The sequence below is a fragment of the Haemorhous mexicanus genome, chromosome 12 (genome assembly GCF_027477595.1).
Source record: "Haemorhous mexicanus isolate bHaeMex1 chromosome 12, bHaeMex1.pri, whole genome shotgun sequence".
Lineage (NCBI taxonomy): Eukaryota > Metazoa > Chordata > Aves > Passeriformes > Fringillidae > Haemorhous > Haemorhous mexicanus.
In genome coordinates this window covers 1,730,409-1,752,342 of record NC_082352.1, presented here as the reverse complement: position 1 = coordinate 1,752,342, position 21,934 = coordinate 1,730,409, and the positions used below count along the sequence as shown (strand labels likewise).

General features: G+C 41.6%; 1 protein-coding gene across 2 annotated transcripts in view; it reads left to right on the top strand.

The window, feature by feature from the left end:
* The window catches only part of CDH11 (cadherin 11), an 83,114-nt gene that overhangs the window by 18,691 nt on the left and 42,489 nt on the right, over positions 1-21,934 (top strand). For both annotated transcript variants that reach the window (XM_059857745.1, XM_059857746.1), the window contains exon 2: positions 21,387-21,508. The gene's annotated coding sequence lies outside the window, so the exon portion shown is untranslated. The remainder of the gene's footprint in view (positions 1-21,386; positions 21,509-21,934) is intronic.

Sequence of the window (21,934 nt, the reverse complement as noted above, 5' to 3'; positions counted from 1 at the left end):
TCAGAAACAAAGAGTGTCAGCAGGCTTTTGAGGAGGCTGTGGATTGCGCAAGGCAGTGAGTGAGGAGTGTTGGATTTCTGCTGCCACAACTCTCAGGTGGCACTAGCCCAAGTGCTCCTCAGAGGAGTTTCTCCTGAGGAATGATCAAAATGAAGCTGCCACAGCCCCCCCCAGCTCAGCTGCACAAGCTTTCATTGCCTGAACCTGCACTGACCCCTCCAAACCAGGTTGTCCTGAGCCCCACCCCAAACAACATCCTGGGTCAGTTGTTCCTTGTAAAGTCACTTGGAGGCAGCACCGCTGGAATGGGGACCTTTGAGTGAAGGAATACCAAAACTTGTCTTAAAAGATTCTGATAAATTAAAATAAAGAGTGGAATTTGTTTTATATAATCACCCTGTTCAGATTTATTTGCCGTCTTTTGGATCAGAGAAGGCAAATTCTATTGGCAGTGTTTTTTCTGTATAAAATATCCGTTGTGCTCTTTCAAATTAAATATTGCATGTTTGTTAAATTCCCACAGAGCTTGGGAAAACCAAGGCATGTATATTGGATTAATGGACCTCTAGTGAAATCCATAGTCTTGTCCTTACAGTTTAAGAATAAATTTTGTAAAAATTCCTCAAAGTGTATCAGTTCATGATATGTTCCCTGTGTTTAATTTGTTCTTTTCCAACTACTTCAATATGACTGTTTCAGTTCTGATTACTACTTTCTTCATTTTAAATAGAGGAAATGTAACAATTTTATTCCTGTAGTAAAATGTTCCTTGAGGAGGTGTGAGAGTACCACAGAATGAGACAAAATTCAGATGAAACTCTGCAATAATATCTCATGGAACTGTTAAGGTTTTCAAAAGAAAGAACATTAAATAATTTCTTTCAAGTATTTTAATCAGACACTATGGTATAGAATTGCAATATTTATTTTTCTTATTCTTGAACTGTTATTATTTTCTCCAGGTTCTTTTATGATAATGTTGTCAGGTATGTATTTTACTCATAAATCCAATAGTTGCATCCTTTATGCAAAAAGGAAAGGACACTTACTCCCTTGAAGTGATGGTTTCTCAGATGCTAAATGAGGCAAAAATCATAAAGCGACAGACTTGCTGTAATTTTAGCTACTTATTTCCTGGAAGAAAAAAACCTTGAATTTTTAATTCAGAAGAAAATTAATTCCATCCCTTAGTATTCTTAGTAAATGACTCATGTAACAGTTTTCAGGCACCAGCAAATCTGTCCTCGGGTAAGACATAAGACTGAACTTCAGAGGAACTGCTGACACCCACATGGCATCAGTTGGACTCAGTTGACACTACTTGCCAAATTTATTTCTTTGTCTGCCTCTTGTTCTCTGTAGGAGAATATGTGGATATCTTGGAAGGCGCACAGAGCATGGAAATGTGCGTGCAGTTGGTGGGAGAGCCTTTGCTTGGTGTGACGGCAGTAGTAGCTCTATTCAGAGGGATGGGAACAGAGAAAATCCACTAGCACAGACTCATGGAACTGTGGAATAGAGGTGGACTTCAGAGGTCTGAGACGATTCCTGGTTTTAACATTATATTTGTAATTAGTTTTAGGTCAGGACAGTGGCTGGAAACAGAATTTTCTTCAAATGGAGATGTTATCTCCTAAAGAAATGTACTTTCACCACACCGTCTGCTCCAAGTTTGGAGTTTTTTTGTGGTTCAAACTTTAAAAAAGAAAAAAAAATTTCTCATGAAAGAGATATGTTTTGGGTCCTGTTCTGCAGCAGAAAGTGTTTGCTGATAGAGTTCTGCCAGGATAGCTGTATCAACAACACTCCTTATTTTAAGCACAGCGTGTGCTGGCAAAGAAATCCTTTTATCGGCTCATGGATAAAACTCATATGGCAGAAAGGACTTGGGTTCTGCCAGATGAAAAACTTCTCAGGTTTTTGTCTTGCACTGTCAGGATGGGCTGAGGCAGCTCTGGTGTAGGCTGAACCCAAATTTTCAGGGAGCCAGAGAAAGTGAGACGTTGCTAATTTAGACATCTCTGAAGTTTCTGCTATTTTTTAGACATTATTTCTAGAGTCACAATTTTAAAGAAACACTGTTATCACCAACACAGAGAGATGTCAGTGCAAGGGATTTAAGGTCTTGTAAAAACTGACAGAAAAGATTGATAGACTATATGGTTAATGTCACATTTGCTAATCTAGAGACATGTGAGTAAAAAATGTGTGTTCTTTTCCTACCACTGTGGATTCCTTTAGTGACTTGTTTTATGGCCTTTATCCAGGCCATTCATCTCTTTACACCATCCCAGGTGGCTGTGCCCATCTCTTGGAATAGGTTTGCACATGGTTTTAGAAATCTAGAGGCTTTAGAGAGCTAGGTCCTTCTGTCAAGGCAGGAAGAGTTCCCAATCTAAGAAATCTAAAACGGATGAAGACTTTTCTTACATAAAAGTTGTATGCTAACCTGTGGATGTAACAGTGACCAGCAGGGTCCTTCAATTCAGAACCTTCGGGAGCTGTATCTCACTAGCTCCATCATTAATAAATTAGCAAAATTAAGCACTTCATAGCTTGGAAATGCCTCTAATTGCTGCTGAACAATGTGTCATTCATGCACCGTGGGAGACAATCCTCAGTGCAAAGCCCCATTTCCATTGCCCTCTGTGTAAGCTCATAAGTGCAGAACGTACTTACTCCGGGCCTGTGGTGTTTGTCTGAAAACAGGACTGTTTATGGAGAGGTAGGACAAAAATAACTACAGAAAGTTCTCAAACATCTCTCCCAGGTGTGTGTCTGGGTCTGCCCACAGCAGTTACCTGAGGATACTGCAACACCCTCTGGCTTCTCACCCACCAAGAAATTTCCCAGCAGTGGCCCTAGAGCCTCTCTCAGCTGTGCAGGAAGCTCTTCATTTTTGCTGATAGCTGAAGGATCTGCCAGGCTTCCTTCAGACTCAGCTGCCTGGCTTTTCTTTAGGTCAGAGCTGTGACTGGTGCTGTGGGTTAGGACAGGCTTGAGCTGCTAAGCAGGGATGAGACACCAAGGCAGATGTTCAAGGGGAAAAAAATGCAAGGGATGGGAGATACAAATGTAAGGAGCATTCCTTTCCAAGGGAGCCTTTGTGGGGCTATTTCCCTTTCAGCATTTTTGGTTTATAAGCAATGAAACTGTGAGTTTATATTGGCGGGATGGAGTACAAATACAGGGCGAGGATCAGCTGGCACCAGATCATTTCTTTGCTGGTAGGTTAAGAAAAGTGCTAGACAAACATATAATTTATATCCTAATATATTGTATATTTTAGTGTATAGTAAATATAGTAATATATACTCTTTTGGCAATATTGTCTTTACCATGATTTTCTGTTCTGTTTGTTTGTTCTTTTTTCTCCAAAAGTTACATTTCATGAAAATGGGCTGCAGTTTTGGCTTCTACTTTCTGTATATAGGAGACAGTTCTGACTCAATGTTTTATATTCCATTTTCTTTCCTGCTCTGTATTTCATAGACTGCTTTGGATTTTAATAGTTGTATCACCTTCTCTACATACAAGAGTCACATGAATTAAGCAAAACCTGTTCTTTGGGTTTGGGATTTAAGACTTAGGAAGTGAGTTAGGCCAACACAAAAGAGTTACCAGTGCAGATGCAGAGAAGATACTTAAGGCTGTGAAAAAGAAAAGAACATGAAAATTTTAAGGCATTTAAAACTTGCTGAGTTTGGGATGAAAGGCAGGTGACGCCTTGGCACAGCAGGTGTACTGAGGAGTTCCTGGCAATGGCATTTTGGCCATCCAGAAAAAGCTGTGCCCTTCCTAAAGACACTGTGAGCCCCATCCTGCCTTCCCTCTAGCTGGAGCTGGTTCATCCTGACCCCTGCTTAAACTGGGAGCAGTTGCAGGGTGTTTTACCTCCAGCAAAAAATCTGACCTTAAACAGGTACTGAAAATGTATTTAATGCAAGGCAAGAAAAAAATTAACATCAATTTATTGAATTGCAGTTCTTCCTTCCCAAGAACAGGAAGAATCTACTCTTTAGCTGTGAGCTGTTTATCTGGAGAGGTACTAAATGGTGGTGAAGGAGGATGGAGTGCTTGCTGAATACGGCAGAGATGCTCCAATAGCAGCCTGAGCTTCTGCTCACATCTTACCAGGAGTGCAGAATAATACACCAGCATGGCTTCAACTCTTAATAATTCTTCTAATGAGCCAAACTTGTGCTCGGCTTGTCTCCTTTTCCCTAATTTTGTGGACCCAAAATCTGAGTATAAATCAGAAGTCACCTGGTTGCCTCTCATGATGTTTGTTGTTTCAGTGCAGCAAAGCCATTTATATTGTTGAATAATAAAAGTAATGCTGGAGCTGATATCTTATTCGGCTTCATATCAATGGAAGTAATCTCGACCAAAGCTGTGTTTCAGCCCAAGTTGGGGGAGCTACCAAACCTCACAGTGCTGTTTGTCAATGAGACAGCCATCATGTTTGCTAATTGGAGCTAATGATTGCTGTAAATTGGGATACAATTAGTTTGGATTTGACAGCAGAACTGTTGGGTGTTCAACTGGATGGAGCTAATGAGAAATTCTAACTGTGATTATTATGGATTATCCAAACAGAAGCTCCTACCTTGCCATAAAATCATGGTCATGTGTTCTACTTTCCTCAGAATTTATGTGTTAAAATTAAACAGGTGGATGTGACAGGACCCAGGGAATGGCTCCCAGTGCCAGAAGGCAGGGCTGGCTGGGATACTGGGAATTAGGAATTGTTCCCTGGCAGGGTGGGCAGGCCCTGGCACAGGGTGCCCAGAGCAACTGGGCTGGATCCCTGGCAGTGCCCAAGGCCAGGCTGGACACTGGGGCTTGGAGCAGCCTGGCACAGTGGGAGGTGTCCCTGCCATGGCAGGGGTGGCACTGGATGGGCTTTAAGGTCCCTCCAACCCAAACCATTCAGTGATTCTATGACTCCAAGAAAAATATGCTGATTTGGTTTAATTAAGAACATACAGATTTTTTTTTAGATTATTTTAATAGCATTACTTAATTTGTTACAAGAATTCATTTAGTAAAGGTCATCCTGCTTTTCCATTTGCAGTATTTTCATACAGTAATTGCATACTAACATAGTAATTGAAAATTAGTTAATCTCAGCAAAGAGTCGTGTGTGATCAGCTTTTCTCACCTCACTTGACTATTTGCACAAGGTCACTGACATACATTGTTGTTGGAATTGTGTTTATTTGGGGGTTATTTTGTGGGCTGTTTGGTGTGTTTTGAGCTGGGTCGATGTGATGTACAAGTGATGCGTGATAACCTTCCCTTTCTAAAAGGACGTATAGTTCTTGGAGTTTGGATCCTGGCAGGAATATTAGCAATGACAACTTGAAAGGCTGCTGCGAATAGTTACACAAAATATGCTGTTTCAGCAAATGCACTTGATAATCTGGATTCAAGGAAGCATTTGCAGATACAGGACCTGAAAGTGTGTGAATTTGATCAAAATGTTTTAATCTGAAATGAATATTTATAGTGCTTTGGCAGTATTTGCACAGCCTTTATAATGGCTCATGGGTGTATCAGACTACTTTCATTTTTGTACTGTGGAAAAAGAATTAATTATGAGGGGCAAGCAGCTAAATAGAGACAAACTTTGCTCTCAGGGGGTTGGAATGAGGTTCTCATCACAGCTGATGGCTGAAGTGGTATCCAGGAGCCCAAGGCACAGCTGCTCATCTCTCTACGGCAGAGCAGTGAAATCCACAGTTCTGTTTTTCGTCACAAAATCACAGAATCATTAAGTTTGGAAAAGTCCTTTAAGATCATCAAGCTCAACCAGGACCACCACCATGTTCACCACTCTGAGAAAACCCTCAGCATCCCACCAGAAACTGCCCTTCCTGTAGGGTCCCCCCCTCAGCCTCGCTGTTCCATGCTCACAGTTATTTTTACATTTGTTTCTGTTGTCTCCAGATCCAGAAATGAATCCATCTCTTTTTTTCCTACTTAAAAATGTCAATGGACTCAAGAATCTAACGAGCCTTTTTTCCATAACACTGGGGAATTTAAAATGCTTACACTGTTTCCCTCACCCAAAGATGAAAATGAACTTGTGGGTCTTGCCTTCTGCCATGAAGTTGAGAAAATGTGGATTTAGAAAAAAATCATTATAGAAATTCATTGTAGAAAAAATTCATTATAAAAATTTCCTAACAATTATCAGCTTTTGATTAAGACTGTCCACCTTTGCTATTAAGGCATCAGAAAGTTTGCAGCTAAGCCTTCTTGATGGCTTTTTAATGCATGAAACTTATTTTTAACCTTTTATTTATTTGTTGTAAGGTGATGCTTTCAGGTCCCTGATGCCGTTTTCCCCCTGACATCTGAATGAGTCATAAGGTGCCTTATATTCATTGTTTAGTTATTTTTCCTGTGTTGCTGATACATCTTTTGATCTACCTGGCTCACAAATTCTTAAGCTTGGAATTCAGCTGCCAGATTAAGCACTGCAGCCTTAGACTGTTTTCACCTTCTAATTTTTATTTACTTAATCATGTGAGCATTTAATACATACTTTCCCATTATTTCCATCAAGGTCACCAGATTCTTCATACCCTTCCATATCTGCTGTAGTCAGGACCTTTTGCCATTGTCCCATCAAGCATTTAAGTACAAATCTCTCCTAAGTTTTAATATTTGTTATGTGGTGACCAAAAATCAGTGAGCTTTTGATTTTATTTCCTCTGGAGTTACTGGAACTTTCTTAGGTAACTTTCATTTTCCTGGTTGTGATCATTGCTGATAACTGGATTCTGAAATTCAGCTTTTACCTTCCCTTAATGCCTCATGCATTTTATTATGGAAGAGTTTAGAATAAAAGGTAATTTTGGATAAAGGTTAAATGTAAGCGGGTAACTTTCAGGAAATGTCAACTTAATTTTAGCAAGATTATAAAAACTTTTTTTTTTTTTTGCAAAGCTTTAGAAGATGGGATGTGCTCTGTTTCTTAAGGGCTGCACAATCTCCAGCATTTTGGACATTAGTGACCCCTCTAACCTAAGTTGGGTGATAGTTTGGTTGAGACTATGAAAGGTGGATAGAAGTAACTTGCCCTTAAAGTTTTATTGACATCATTTTTATGTCCACACAAATTTGTAATGACAGAAGTTTTTCCTCTGACTTATTTAAAATTTCAGAATGTTTGATGATTTTCCAGTCTATAACTGAGTTATAATAAGACCTATAAGGAACTCCCCTTCATTGACTGACAGCACAGGTGATGCACCTAGACCCTGCCTGCTGCCAGCTGATGAACCCCCAAGGAAATTCTGCCGCTCTTTTGAACTTCCTCATCCAGAGGTTTTATTTATTTGTGCAATTTACTTGTTAAAATTAGACATTTTTGCTGTTCTCTCATAATTCTGATAAAATTTCTGTATCCATCTCAGTCATTCCTACATGATTTTCTTATAAATGTTTCCAGCAAAGTAATCTAGGGTTTCTTCTGAGGCTCCAAAATATTGTTCAAAACCAGAGGCATTTGTCTCCTCCTGGTTCATTTGCTAGAGTAGATGTTAATTAACAGAACTTTTTATAAGAGCATAATTTCTGGATCCACTCTTCATTTTAAAAACCATGTCTGCTCTACAGCTTGGGAAAAAAAAAAACAAACCAAAAAAACCAGAGTGGCTCTTGCATCCTTGTTTCCTGTGCATGATCTTCCTTTTCAGCTGCTTAAAGTGCTCATTTTAAATATTGTGCTATACAATTAACAGACAAGATTGTGGAAGGGAAAAGAGTGGCAGGAGCTCTTTTGGCTGTGAGCTGCAACCACAGAATCCCAGAATGTGTTGGGATCATAAATCCCACCCATTCCACCCCTGCCATGGCAGGGACACCTTCCACTGTCCCAGGCTGCTCCCAGCCCCAGTGTCCAACCTGGCCTTGGGCACTGCCAGGGATCCAGGGGCAGCCCCAGCTGCTCTGGGCACCCTGTGCCAGGGCCTGCCCACCCTGCCAGGGAGGAAGGAAAGAATTTCTCTCTCATATCTGCTCTAACCCTGCCCCCCTTGAGCTTCGTGTTGCAGGAAACCAGCAGTGAAGGAAAAAGAGGCTGCATCTTGCCTTGCTCCTTCCCTGCCCTGCAGCTGGGTCAGGTGTGCTCCCAGTGTGGTTCTGAGGAAGTTTAATATCGTGCTGCCCTTTTTACATTATTTGAGACAAACCTCAGCTCCTGATGTGCAATGTATTTCTCTTACCAGCAAGACCTAACAAGTGCCAGCCAGGGAGCTGCTGTGCCTTTGCTAGCAGCTGACTGACAGCAATGGGAGCTGAAGAACAAGACAAAGCCTTGCAAATCTCATTTTTCTGCCTTGCAAATGCATATGTACTGCCACTGAAACATGCTGAAAATCCAGCTAATTTTATCATGTGGTTCAAAATACAAAGGTTCCGTGTCCTTTAAGTGTGGGCAATAACCTTTATTTCAGTGCTCAAATTATCTCTTCTTTTTTCCCCCTCTTTAAATCTAAACACATATCAAATCTGTTTGATCTGCAATGCCAGATCAAGATATTATTTGTGTGGAAGGCAGTAGAAAACATTGTGAAGTATCTCAGTATTTCTCAATACCAGCTTAGTGGGTAAGCTGCTGTTGCTTTAAAAATATAATGCAAAAACTATAAGGAGAAAAAGTTTGGATTTGGGCCAAAAAATTTAAAACCTTTATGGTGGATTAAACTGTTTTGCAACTAAATACTGCTTTTCTCTGAAACAACCCATTCCCTCATGCAGCTAAATACTGCCATATGTTTAAATTCTTGCAGGCCTCCTAAGGCTGACCCAGAAGAAATGTCAACAAATGTTTGTGAGTCCTTGTGGCCTTGTAACATTTCCTTTAAAAAGTGAAGAATGGAACAGCAGGAGCTGTAACACTCCCCCAGAACAGACATATGAAGGCATATGGCTGACATGGGAGCCTGCTGGCTCTTCCAAGATAGCTGGCTTCATTTTTAAGGATTTTTTTTTTTTTTTTTTTTTTTTAAATTCCTCAAGACAGCTAAACTTGTCTCTCTGTTTGGTGAGTTGCTCTGTTCTGCTCAGAGCTGAGTTTGGGATGCCTGGGGTCCTGTACACGCCCTGCTGTGCCATGGGAGAGCCCACAGGTTGTTCCTAAAAGTGGCAGACAGGGAAATCCAGGGAGGGTGAGATGTGGTGGCTCCGAGCTGGGGACGTCCCAAAGGATCTTCAGGCAGCTCTGTACACACAGGAGCTTGGGTAGCTGGGAAGGTTTTCTCTGTAGAGCATTAACCCAGTGCTGGCTCTGGTTTTGACAATTAAAAGAAATTACATTTGCTGAACAGTGCTGAATAGCTGAACTTAACTTTCATTGCAAATGTGGGTTTATTACTACTTAACTATAGGGTTTGAGTTAGCTGATATGGGGGAAGGTCTTCAAATGTACAGAATCTCAAGTTTTCTCCAAGTCAAAATGATTTGATTGTACAAAGCCATTAGACTTCCAATAGAATTTGTGCTCAAGAAAATCTTTGATGCCTTGCATCACTTTTCTTCTTCCCTGTAAATGTCCTTTCCTGCAATTATTATTTTATATTGATTGCACTGTGCTAGAGATGACTGCTGGGGATACTTCTCCTCAGAGACACCTTTAGCTCGCAGGCAGTTGCAGCCAGGCACTTGGAATGAGTCCAAGCAAAGTAGAAACTCAGTTTATCTCTAGTGGAAAAGGTCCAGGCAATGGTGAAGAGAAAGAGAGCGGGTTCTGCTGGAGGGTTAAATCCAGAGTTTATTCCAAGGTGACACAGTTCTGAATCTCTGTAACTACTTTAACAGATCCCCGACCACACGGCCTCAACGCCTTTTAAGCTCACCGGGAGGTGGGAGGGAGAGGATAGGTGAGCCATCAACCAGGTGGGGGGGGAGGGTCTCAGGGGACCATGACACCTGGACAGACCAATGACCCCAGGCCTGAGAAGCATCTTTTGAACTTCTGCCAATCACACGATGCCCTTGCGGGAATGTGGAACTTGACAGACAGCAATTAGGAAGAGGGCAAGGCGGGGGGGTGGGGCAAGGAGGAAGCAGAACTTCACACCACAACAATTTTAATTAATTGAAATATTCCTGTGCTGTACTGAAGTAACTCCCGTCCTGGAAATCTCCAGGGCACAAAGCAACCAGAAGGGTAAAAGCCAGGTCCACAGCTCAGCTTCCAGCTGCCTGTGCTTCATCTCCCTGATAATGTGCATTTTCCTCCCTGTTCCTAAGGCACTTGGGAACACCTGTGTCCGTAAGTCCAGCACTGCAGGTTTTTGTGTCTCAGAGGCTGCTCCAGGCCAGCTGGGTGAAATTATGGATTATCACACAGAAAAGGAAGAGCAGTGACTGTGCCTTGGGTACTCATCCAGATTTCTTTCTCTGATGAAACACCAGATCTTACTCTCTACAAGCTGCAACTTTTGGTCACTTTTGTCTCAGTCCATTGTACTGGATTTGTGGATGTGCAGTGCTTTAGTCCCTGAAACCTTGACCTTTTGAGTTACAGCAGTGGATGTTTCTCAATACCACAAGATATTTCTTCACAAAGTATTTTGGAAGGTAATTTATGTAATTGCTTATAAAATTATACTGTCTTGATGTGGGGAACTGGTGAGGTTTGTTTTCTCCAATGTGGCTGGGGCAGTTTCTGTGCCCTGAAAGATAAGAACATAAACCCAGCCTTTGAATAAAATGCAAACTATAAAAGGAAAAATCCAACATTCAGTGGAGTTTCTGTGGTTTATTCCTCATGCTCTTTTTTTCTCTGGGCACTGCCATTACAGTAATAAGAAAACAATTATGTAAAAACAATGAACATCTTGCATGAGATTGACAGAATGAATAACTAGATTTCTTTTTTTGAAAGGGAGTGGGGAAGCTTATTATTGGCGTTGGAAACCTCTCAAATGAATTTTGTGATCAGCCACAATTTAGCATGCAGAATGCTGTCTGTTAGAAAGGGCTGCAGTGTAATTATCATTTCTGTGACTGGAGAACCAGCAAGGTGTTGAAGCTGAGTTGTCCACACTCTCAGGTAAACTCCTTGGGGGACTCGTTTCCCTGTAACTCCAGTTGACATTATCTGGAAATGAAATAACAGGTTTGTTTAGCCATGTTGAGCTGTCAAGGACTCATAAGTCTCAGGAACTCGAAGCTGATAGCACAGAGACGAGTGTGTGTTTATGTTCTCCAAGTGGAGAGCTCACCAAATTGAACATTAAGTGTGCAGACAGCCTCAGTTTGGCTCAGTTCCACAGCACACATATGGAAAAAGGTTGGCTCCTTGAAGAAATAATTATATGGCCATCTCCATCTGGATTTAGAGCATCTCAGGGATGGTTGTGAGAGTGAATTCCCTCCCCTTCCCGCCACTCCCAGATCCAGGCGTGAATTGCTGTCTCCAGCTCCTGGAGTCAAGGAGCAGAGCCCGTGCTGACACAGCCTGCTCTTGGCAATGGCACCTCAGCCCAGCCCAGCCCCGTGCCAGGGCTGGATGAGCAGCTCTATCAGCAGCCCCGTGCCCTGTGCCTGGGCACACTGTGCCATGCTGAGCACGTTGGTGCAGCCTCAGCTCAGCCTGCAGCTTGGGCAGGAAGAGCTCACATCTGCCAGCAGTGCACCCTGGAGACACTCCAGCAAAGCTGCCCAAGGCCACCCAGAAGGCTTCAGTTATGGCCTGGAACATTCTTCCACCCCTGTCCAATTCAGTTGAAAAGGAAAAATGTTAATGCTGTGTGAGAATTATTGCACTTATCTATTTTAGACAAGCTGTTGGCAAACAGGCTTTTCTGTGCTTTTGAGGAGAGTCACATTTCTGCAGAGCTGCTTAAGTGACTCCTTTCATTATTATAAAGTTATCTTTGACTTTTATTAGTAATTAAAATCATGGAATCATAAAATTATTTAGCCTGGAAAATCCCTCCCAGCTCATGGAGTACCAGCTGTGCCCGATGCCCACCCTGTCCCCAGCCCAGAGCCCTGAGTGCCACCTCCAGGTGCCACCTCCAGGGATGGGCACTCCAAACCTCCCTGGGCAGTGCCAAGGTCTGAGCACCCTTTCCATGGGGAAATTCCTGCTGTGCCCACCCTGAGCCTGCCCTGGCCCAGCCTGAGGCCATTCCCTCTGCTGCTGTCCCTGTTCCTGGGAGCACAGCCCAACCCCCCAGCTGTCCCCTCCTGGCAGGAGTTGTGCAGAGCCACAAGGGCCCCTTGAGCCTCCTCTGCTCCAGGCTGAGCCCCTTCCCAGCTCCCAGGGAGGTTATTTCCATGCAGTCTTCCTTTTTCTCTAGGATGTTAACACTGGGCACTGCTTGCTCAGTCCCAAAAAAAAAAAAAAAGCCACTGAAACTTAGGGAGTAGCTGTGCTTCTGAAATCTGGTGAAACAGTGGAGACAGGTTCTCAGCATTTGGCCAGTGAGGGTTTGTTGCTTTGTAAGTGTTGTTTTCTGTTGGTTTTGTTTAGTTTTTGTTTTGTTGTCTTTTGGGGTTTTTTTTAATGATCCTTTTATTTTCCTAAATATATTCTCTTGTTGGTTAAATATAAATTTACCACATGATTGCCAGTGGTACCCTGGAGCTCATTTGTTGTTATTTAAAGAACTGCCTACAGCACCTAGGACTATCTCTACCAGGCAATATCACTGACAGATACCAGCAGGGATTTCTCCCTAATTGTGCAGTTTCTCTGGACTATGCAGAACACTTGCTCTGTTATTGTTTGGTTGTGTGTATTTCTACTTCACAACCATTGTTTGGAGGAAACCTCCTAATGCACTTGCTTGTAGCTTGTTATAATTACTCCACAGAAAATTAAAGCTTTGGGCGTCATAATGAAGAGCAGACAAATGTTAAATATTAATATTGTCAACTATTCTGGTTCATTTTGGCTGTGAAGTTAGGTGCTATGAACATGTCATTACCTGCTGCAGCTGAAATCCAGATATGTGCTCAAGTTACAACTCCAAGAACAGATGGGAAGGCAGGTTAGCAAATAACAAAGTAACTCTATAAAAGATATTAGTGTACTGTAATTTCTGGAGTGATATCCTGAAATGATAGATGGCAGAAAATCATGTCATCCTTGCTATAAATATTGCTGAAATTCTGCAAAACTCTATTAGTTGTGAGTAGGAACTGCACAGCAGGCATCAAGAAATGCTCCTAGTCCTTTCTCATCTCCCAAGTTCTTACTCACTGAGTATTTAGCTCTGTTTTTAATGGATGTTTCTTAATGGATATTATGGATATATATGGATATATAAATATAATGGATTTAATGGATATTTCTTAATTTTAATGGATATTTCTTAAAATTATATGCATATATATAATATACGTAAAAATATATGTGTCTGTATATATTATGTATACACAAATAAGTTATATAATTACAGTATCAAAATATCAGTTGCTCAGTATTGCTCAGTCCTAAAAACTGAAATTACCAGGTGAAGAGGATTTGGGGGTTGTTTTCCTTTTTGAATCAGTAATGTTTATCTTATCTGTCTGCACTTCTTTAGGCTTTCTTTTGTCCACATTTAAAGACTGCTTCATGGACAAATTAAAGTGCTTGACATTGCCTTGTCCTTGATTGAGAAGCCAAGTGTGTAATGTCCTTTGAGGAAGCACAAAAGGAAATGAGGAAAAGCCAGTGAGGAAGGACAGAGACAGAATGGCTTCTGGGTGACCTAAAATGAATTTACAATCCATTTTCCCTTCCTGCCACCATCCCTCGATCTAGACAAGCTGTGACCTCTGGGAGTCTGGGAGGAGAATGGAATAGGAATAGGCAAAGGGATAGATTTGGTCCAGAAATAAGACTGAATGAAACATTTTTAAAAGCCTTACAAATGTTTGAAGAGTCATTGCAGGGTTGGCAATAGGGTCCCCAGAATGAATAACGAATCTTCCTGGGCTGACAGAGATATTCAGTGAGTTGAATGAAGCTCACAGAAATTCAGAAACATCAGATCTCTGGGGTGGCTTTGAACAACTCCTCTTTTCTTTATTTATTAATAAAACGAAGAAGGTAGGAAAAAATGTCCCTGAGACCAAAGAATTCTGTCTCTCTTGAGTCTCTTGGACAGATTCTGAGCTATTCTCCTTTATGGTATCTCTGATGTCCCAGAATTATTCTTCCTTGGGTGTCTCCAGTGGACCTGGAACCAGCAGGATGATTTTGTAGAACATTTATATAAAGATTTTTCCAAAGATTAGTTGAATTTATTTTCTGTGCTGAGTGTCCCCTACAGCTTGACTAATGGGGGCATTCTGCATATACTTCAGTGGCTCTCAATTTTTAGGTTTTCTTTTCAGGTCACTAGAAGAGATTGATAAAAGAGAGCAGAAGAAAGCCAGAGGAAAGAAATAGAGAACAGCCTCCTGAAAGATAATATAAATAGAGCCCCAAATGCTAGTGAAGACAGACTCTGCTATGGATTTGCTCTAGAGGAAGGATCTGGCCATTCATGTTTAATGGAAGAAAAGCACCAAAGAATAGGAAAATGGCAAGGGGAGGATACAAACCAGAAAAAAACCCCAAAACTGGAGGGCAAATTTGCCATAAAAATCTTTCAGTGCTGACAAGCTCCCAATCCGTGGTGTTTGACATCTGCTGCCAGTGGAAGCTGAGCTCCAGTGTGACTCAGAAGGCTTCAGAGCAGCTCTGTGTGCCTGCTGCACTGGCAGGAACTGATTTGGTATGCTCTGCATGCAGAATTTGCTTTTCCAAGAGAGAATATATACGAGCCTTTTACTGGTAGCGGCTCAAGAGCAAAGGTTTGAGATAATCTGCTAGACAATGAAATTAAAAAGTCAAGCTTTTAGAGTACAAATGAATTGCTTTTCCCACATGTAGGTAATTTGAATTATATAGAGCATGGTACATAGAAAGATTTCTTTAAGCATGAAAAACTTGTATTATTTTTAATTCATATTTATTTACATGCATATACATCTATATGTGTGTATGCACAAAAAATCTGTAGCTGATTGCTGTGGATCCAAAATGCTTCCAAATTTAGATTTTAGAGGAAGCTCAGGGAAGTTGGAAACATTGAAACAGAGGGCTTGATTTATGATATTTAAAATGACAGAACACACCTGCCTGCAGGCCTCCCAGTCCACTTGTGTTCCTGGTACCTGGATAGGACGGGGCTGCAGCACCATGAGGATAATTAATACAGACTTCCCCTTCCAGCGCCCTCGTTTGCCTCCAGGCCCTTGTGACCCAAAAGCAAGAAAAAGCTGATAAAGTCATATTGTATGGGTGAGCACAGGACTGGGCACTCATGTGATTTGCAGAGGGCTTTTGGAGGGAGGTTAATTTGTTCCTTGTGAGCCCACGTGAACCTTTTCTGTCCTGCTGGGTAATTTGGCCTCAGATGGGCGAGATTTGGGCTTTAGTCTGCAGACTGTTAACATCCTGCAAAGCACTGAGATGTGGTTTTGTCTCTCAGGAGAGCGCACAGCTACTCTGCTCCTGAGCTCCCTTGCTGCCTGGTTTGAGCTCTCCCAGCTGGGTGTCGGGGTGCTGGGACTGGCAGAGCTGCTCTGCTCTCCTGGCTCCCTGCCTGTGCCACAGCAGTGTGGGTGGACAAGGGATGGAAGCACCAGGGGAAATGTTTGGGCAGAGTTTAAAGGCAGAATAGTTCATAAGAAAGCGAAACAGGCTGTTAACCTGCTTAGAACAGAACCTTGTTTGTGTGAAACCTTCTCTGCAGCTCTCGCGTTTTGTCCTTGCGTGTGGCCTGCAAAGGCTTCCCCCTCGAGTGGAGAGGTGCTCTCCTGCTGGACAAAGGTACAGCACTGTACAACATTGGAGTCAAATTCTGCTTTCGATCCTTATTTTATGTCAGGCTTCTTGGGTTCAGAGCCGCTCCTCCAGGCCTGAGCCCCGTGTGTGGACACAGGCATTACCTCTGCCCTGCCTCGGTGGCAGAACTGACTCAGTGTGTGCTCCTGTCTCTGCTGCTCAGCAGCGAGCACAGGGCAGGGAAAACACCTCAGCTCTGAAATCAGAGTTATTTACCCTGGCCTGCCAACAGACCTGTCACTGGGTGTGTGTGGGGGGAAGGCAGATAATCCAAATTGCTCTTCTGTCCTTTCTGCTGCAGTTGTTGCCCTTTGCTTTGTTCCATCCTTGACACCTGACCATCTTTCAGCACAAGATGGGAACCCTTACATGTCCATGTGCACACAGAGACTTTGGTTATGCTGCTGGTGTCAGCTGTGGACATTAATTAAGTGACAGCCTTAATAACCTAAATGAACTCTGAATTTGGAGCTGCTTTCAGTGGTGCAGTTGGACCAGGTGTCCTCCAGAGCCCCTTCCCATCTGAATTATCCTGGGCTGCTCTGTTGCTTGCTGACTGTGGGATTCCCATTGCTTGGCTCAGCTGCCTGGAATCAGAGGGAAAAATAGTTTCTCCTGCAAGGTGATTCCAAGCATGAGCTTATTTACTTGCTAAGAAAATGACTAGCACAGGACCAATTTTTACGCAGCCAAGGAAAATCACCCTGGTCAAGGCCCCCAGATGTGAGTTCTCCCGAAGGGGTAAATAATCCCTGTTGTACACTGAGACTTAAACCCCAGCACAGATCCATTTTTTTATACCTAAACAGAGATTACTCTATACAAAAATATGGTGTGGTGCTGTGGTGTGTAGTAGGGCCTAGAATAAAACTCAGAGAGCTGACAGGAAACAGATTTTGTTGAAGCTGTGTTCCTGAAATGCAAATTGCAGAAATGATCATAATAATTTCATGCAAATTAGATTTATACAGATGATCCAGCTTCAGGAGAAAGGGGAGTTTGGGCAGAGCATAGCAGAGAGCAGCAAACACCAAAAACAGCATCAGGGAAGTCAAGTGTAAACTTTATTTTAAGACAGAACTTAAACCTACATCTTTAGAACAGTGAATTATTCAGTGAGGAGAGAAGCGAGAGAAGAAATGGGGAAGCTCTGCACCCAAACAGCAGAGATCATCAGCTGGCATGTGGGAGCTCTGAGTTTTATATGGATTAGTCCATTTTTCAGAGATGAAATGTTTTATAGTGTGCTTTTGCTCACTTTCAGCAACGGCTCCAAGGTTAAGTGACGTGTGGCAGGGCTAGACTGCAAATTCATGATAGAACCATGGAAAGCTCACATATTCCTAAACCTTTGTGACTGTGAGCTCAAACTGCATCATTTTTATTTTAAATTACATTAGCTTCCTTTTTTTTCCTTTTTTTTCAAATTTTACCATTATTGATGTTGTTTATTGCATACATTCTGAATATTTAATATGAGTAATCTGTTTCATAGGTTACGAATACTTGCATTTTTTGTAGGCTTGTAATAATTAATCACAGGGGGAAAAAGCCCTTGAGCCACTCAGTCCAGTGGCCTGGGCTTTGTAAAAACCTTGTTCCTGTACTGGATTTGAATAAGTAGTTTATGATCAACAATTCAATCAAGAAGTTTTGACTTCTCCAGGTTTTAATTTAGCCATGCAGATGTCTCTGGCACTTTAAATATGATCAGCACTCTTTGCTTGAGCAATAATTTAGATTATTAGGGTTTTTCTTTAATCATTGTGTGTGGTGTCAGTTGTGTTTCCATAGGCACTTCTCCAGCAAATTGTAATCAAATGACCATTTATATGGAAACCTGAGGCAATGGAGTTCTGACTGTCAGAAATGCTTTTTGAAGTGTCATATTTATGGAATATTTCAGTCCCTTTCACTAATTTCTGTGATATTTACCAGAATTTTCATTGGGCTTGAAAAGAGTTGCAAAAATCTGGCACCATTTCATTTCAGAAACTCATCCCTGATGCTTTTGGATTTCTCTGTAGGTGGGACCTAAACATATGTAGTTAGAAATCCACAGTTTAAATCCTTTTATGATTGTGAGCAATTTGTCTCTATTTCATTAAAATCTCAGATATGCTCCCAAGTTTATTTCTGGAACTGCTCTTCCGGAAATATTTAATTTTAGGGGCACAGTGGATGCAATTTTTCTCCCATTTGAGAGCTTTGTGGATTTCTAATATTTTTCATCTCTTTTAATAAGAGTAATGTACCTGGGTGTTTTTTAGAGGGACAAATGAGTGTGCAGTGCATCAGGAAAAGGGAAAATGAAAATAAACAGAGGTTCGGGGTTGTTTTGGGTTTCCATGCATAAATCTCATCTTTTTCGTGCACCTCGATCCTATCGGTTCATTCACTTTGCCAAACGGCCCACAAAGCTGTGAATATTTATTTAGTGCTGTTCCTAATCGTTTTTCTAAATAGGGAATAATTTGGGGACAATGAAAGACATTTGTAAATTAAGCAGATAAGCGCTTTGGCAGACAAGGAGTGTTTTGTCCAGCACAAGAATTCTATTGTCCACTGCTTTAGTTGTCAAGTGCCTGGGGAGCTCAGGATTTATGATGATGTTACAATGGCCCTTTCAGAGGGGACTCTAAGAAGCTGTGAGATTCCGTTCCTCTGCTTTTCAGACTCCCAAATCTTTTTGTGGTGCGAGGACAATGCCGGATTCAGCTGCTGCCCGGGCCGCTCTCCCGCCGGCATTGTGCAATCATTTCCACGGGGACAATGGGCCGGGCTCCTGCCCGCTCCCGGCCGCTTCCCAAAGCGGTCCGCCTGGCACTGCGCATCCCTGAAGCCGCGGCTCCTGTCGCCCCAAAACCCCTTGTTAGGCCGTGTGCCTCAAAGAGCCGCTGTGGCAAATCTGTTTGGAGCACTGGAACTGTTTAATGGATTTTTTTTTTTTTTTTTAAGTTTTCTTGTAATTGTAATTGGACTTTGAAACAGCCTTCTGTAAATACAGCAGTTGGGGGGCCTTGGCTTTTCGCCCTTTGTAAGTGTTATAAAGTTATTAGAACCTCTGAAGGCATATTCAGCTGCAGAGAAAATAGGAAAATAAAAATGTTACACAGTAAGTAATAGGCATCTGATAAATGAAATGGTAATATGAAGTAAATAGGTATCTGACACCTAAATATCAATTACTCAAACTGTTCTGTCTACAGTTACAAGGATGGAAATAGTCTCAAACTATGTTTTTAATGAAAATTGACCTCTAGAGGAGTTTCTCCTTGCTTGATGTTAATATGAAGATTTATTTACTTCTAATAATGGTTAATGCAACAAGAAGTATCAGTTTGTACCCCCTGCTATTTGTTGAAATGCAGTGTGACTGCAGAATAGGGGCTGTAATTGAATTGAAATGGTCATTTACCATTTATTATCTTTTATTCTTTAAGATGCTGCCAGCCCAGCCCACTCTATGGTTCCATGTTTGGTGCCTTTGCTGGTGGCCAGGTGGATGCACAGGGAGAAATTAATGGAGCTGCAGGTCAGGTGGGGACTGACAGTGTCTGTTATCAAATCTCTGAGGCTTTTAAAGACAAAAGAGCTTAAAAAATTGGATGGTAGGGATATTTAAGAGGGTATTTTGAGAAGTCCTTATCCAAGCAAATTCAAATGTCTCGGGCATAAAGGAGTCTTGACCTGCAAAGTCATCCATAAAGATATTGTTTTCTGTAAAGATATGGAACAAATTCTCAAAATGAGGGAGTTTATTCAGTTTCAATCATTCATATGAATTGTGAATTAGTTCAAAAGGGTCCTTTATTAAAAAAAACCTTGCAAAATGAATATATTTCAAAGTGCCATAGGTACTTCATAGCATGAATGTGTGGAGTACTTCTACCAACCAAGTGCTTTTATATTAGTGGCTCAGTCATCACACAAATCATCACTCCACAGAGCTTAACCTTAGCAGAATCCACTGTCTAGGAATGTGCTTTTATGGCACGTGTATCCTAAAGTTTGGAAAAGGACTCCATGTATTTGCAGTCTTGAAGGGCCACAGAAGCCACGTGACTTTATTTCTTCCTTTGATGGAGCAAGAGTGAAATATTTTTGTGCAATACTGAATTTAGAATAGCCAGTCAATGCCTGTTTCCTTTCCAACACTTGTGCTGGGAACTCTGAAATTCCACCTGTGCTGCTGAACTGGGTGTTTTGCAATTAAAACCTAATTGGTTTAACAGGGGTGAAAAGTGGGTATACAATGATGGATTGATACAGATGAGGTATCATCAACAATTAAACACTACAGAAAATTACTGACTTGGATCTATCAGCCCAAATGACAGAGGCTATTTTTTAATCATTAAATAATTAGTTTGAGATATTTTCAGTTAATACATTTGGAGGTACTAGGGAATCTAGCCTGGTTTCCTTGACTGGAATGGATCTTAGTCCTAGAATTCAGTAAGGGCTCTTTAAATGTCTGTCAGGGTCTCAAATGAACCTCAGGAATGCAGTGTCTGCACCAGCAGGTATCAACAGATCACACTGAGTATTTCCTTTGCATTCAGTCACATTAATTATATTTTATCTATATTTTACTTGTGTGGGGACATTGTCAGAAACACCTGGGATGATGAGGTGTGAAATTATGAGGTGTGAGGATGACTGCTCTGGGAAATTGTGACCATCCTTAATTTACCAATTTAAATTCAAGACTTGTCATGAGAAATGATTCAGCAGGTTTCTTTTTGTTCCTGCTCCCTTTGTCCAGACTGACTCAACTTCCTGCCCCATTTATGAACAAATTGTAACCACTGAAATGGCTGTAGATGAACTTCTTACAGACAGAGGCACCTCTTACTTGTTTGTGGGTTTTGTGGGTTTGTGACTTTTTTGGGTTGTTTTGTTTTGTTTTGTTTTTGGGGGGGGGGGGGGGGTTGTTTCATTTTGTTTTGTTTTTTGTTTTCTCTTGCGTATCTTTTCACTACTGTAGTGGCAGTTCCAGTTCCTAAAATAATCTTCTCCCTTTTCCATCATAATGATAAACCCACTAATTTTCTAATATTCCTTTAGAGCACTTAGAAATGTTCAAAGCACATCTTGCTGCTTAATGGCATCTGCAGCTGTTCCTTTTTTCACTACAGTGTGTCTTGTCTTAGATAACATTACCAGAACAGATTTTTTCCATAGATAACACAAAAGGGATGTGAAAGAATTTTGATAAGGCCTCAAGCATTTTAGTTATGGGAACATTGTAGCAAAAGTCAGTCTTAAATATCCCAGGTTGGATGGGGCTGGAATGGTGGGAGGTGTCCCTGCCCATGGCAGGGATGGCACTGGGTTGTCTTTAAGGTCCTTTCCAAACCTGGACTTCTGTGATTCTAGTAAAAGCTATTGATTAATTATAAGTAGTATTTAGTTGCTTCTCTTTAGACTCTCTTTAGGCTGCTGTGGTAGTTTATAGGCCAGGCTTCAGTTTCCTTTTTTTATGGCCCCACCAATAGTTTGGATTTCAAATGTCCTTTTTCCTTCTTTGCAGCCAAAGCTGAAGTAGTGGCTGAGTGGCAGCAGAGGGCTGACAGGTGTCACAGCTCCTGAAGTGGCATTTCAGATGTGTGGAATATGCTACATCAACTGGCAGCAGGTTTCCAGTGGGTGAAGGTAAGTCCTGCATCCAGCCCTGTGATCTCCTGAGGGATGTCAGGGGTCCATGGCTGAGACCTTGTTTCTGCAGTGTCTACAATGTTTATGCAGTATAGGGAACATTTCTGCAGGCACTGATCCCTCAGAGACTTCAACCAGAGCTCCTGATAGCTGTCAGCTGTAAGACACAGACCATCTTTCTACCTCTGTACAGCACAGTTTGATAAGGGACATGTTTTGAATGTCTTTTGTTGAATTTCTTGTTTTAAACATCTAAGTATCACTTGAAAATTCACAGCAGTGAAGCACTGAAGAACAGAAATGTAAGAATTTTTCTGATATTTAGGTTTCCAGCTGGAAGTGATCAGTCAAACAGGTTCATACTTTCCTTATTCTAGTGAGTGATAAATTCCACGTTTGGACTCTATCTCTGATATTTTGTGC